The 1,771-nt window shown below is 46.0% G+C and overlaps 1 protein-coding gene across 1 annotated transcript in view; it reads left to right on the forward strand.

The window, feature by feature from the left end:
• Window positions 1-1,771, forward strand: part of LOC101864320 (steroid 17-alpha-hydroxylase/17,20 lyase) — a gene marked incomplete at its 3' end in the record, with an annotated part of 16,731 nt that overhangs the window by 6,820 nt on the left and 8,140 nt on the right.

The following is a 1,771-nucleotide window of genomic DNA, read 5'->3' on the forward strand; positions in this document are numbered from 1 at the left end:
TTGGTCTGAGCTTCAACAGTTCTGACGCACTAACTGATATTGCAAGCGACTGGCTTCAACCACTTCATCATCTGCAGTGATTGGTGCAACTATTAAAACAGAACTGCTACCCTGGTGAGTGCAATGGCTTCGCTGGCCAAAGAGCTTAACATCACAGTTGAGCAGAAATTATCACCAAGGGCCGTATCCAAATGGATGTGGATTCAGTCCATGGCACTATTGAACGATGGCTCTAAAACGCACTGATGTACATCCCAATGGACTACGTGAACATCATGCTCCAAGCCAGACGCATCCCCAAGCTCTTTGAAGTTGTGTACCTGGGCCACAGCTTTTTCAAAGATTTTGCAAAGGTCGGAGAGCACTAAACAATCCGTCCAGGGAGAAAAGCAGGCGATCCTACTGTCACTGACTTGCAGGCATCAAAGTACACTCCATACTTTACAATTCAGTACAAGCTGAACTTTGATGATGGATGGCAGGCGCTGCAAGGACCAAGAAAGCTGAACACCCAATGTACGACGGTTACTGCTGGACCTCTCTGCAAAGACAGATTGAAGATAACTGCCAAACAGTATAAACACCTACAGGAGTTGAAGGCCGTCGTACCACGATGCTACCACAATTACCATGGAACTTTGCCTGAGTAAGAAGTTTTGAAAGCCATCAAGTCAAATTCGATTTTTGTTGAGTCTTTCAAAACAATGGTAACTTTTGTCGCATTGCCTTGTTGTAGCCACAGGACACAGAGTGAGACAGGCATGCTCTTCTATTGTTGAGAAAACTCAATAAAGTAGTAGGTGTCAAGCCACGCACCTTGAAGAAAGTTGGCGCATTCTTTGATACTTACAAATTCTTTTTGCATAATAATAATAATATATTATTATTATTATGAAGCCAACTTCACTCAAACCATTGCTGAGGGAGCAGAGCTTCTGTGTGGCTTTCTGCTTTCTTTTCTTTCTTAGTATTACTTTTTTCCAGGCATTTGAAAGGCCGCCCAGAGCCAATAGTACCGTGTCAGACACTGTCATAAATTCTAAAGGCCTGCTGCTGCTGCTGCTGCTGCTGCTGCTGCTGCTGCTGCTGCTGCTGCTGCTGCTGCTGCTGCTGCTGCTGCTGCTGCTGCTGCTACTGTTGTTTTTGTTCTTGTTGTAGTTGTTGTTTTTGTTGTTATTGCTGTAGCTGCTCTCCCTTACCCTACCAACCTCCTGTTCTTCTACTTCAAATGTAACTAATATACCTATTGCTGAATTCTGCTTCTTCTACTTCTATTAAATGTTCCAATTTGTGACTGCTGTTTTTGCCAGAATTGACTCCGTAGCACTGAAATAACAGCAGCTAATAGTATGTTGGTAGCAGTAATATCGTTCTCCTCCTCTTCCTTCTTACTCCTCCTCCTCCTTTCTCCTTATCCTCCTCCTCCTTTCCCTCCTCCTCCTTCTCCTTCTCCTCCTTTCCCTCATCCTCCCCCTCCCTTCTCCTTATCCTCATTACTTCTCCTTATCCTCTTATCTTCTCCTTATCCTCCTCCTCCTTTCCCTCATCCTCCTTCTTCTTCTCCTCCTCCTCCTTTCCCTCATCCTCCCCCTCCCTTCTCCTTATCCTCCTCCCCCTTCTCCTTCTCCTCCTCCTCCTTTCCCTCCTCCTCCCTTCTCCTTCTCCTCCTCCTCCTTTCCCTCCTCCTCCTTTCTCCTTCTCCTCCTCCTCCTTTCCCTCCTCCTCCTTCTCCTCCTCCTTGCCGTCTCCTACATAGATCATGTACAGCATG

This window comes from Aplysia californica, unplaced genomic scaffold (assembly GCF_000002075.1).
Source record: "Aplysia californica isolate F4 #8 unplaced genomic scaffold, AplCal3.0 scaffold00478, whole genome shotgun sequence".
Lineage (NCBI taxonomy): Eukaryota > Metazoa > Mollusca > Gastropoda > Aplysiida > Aplysiidae > Aplysia > Aplysia californica.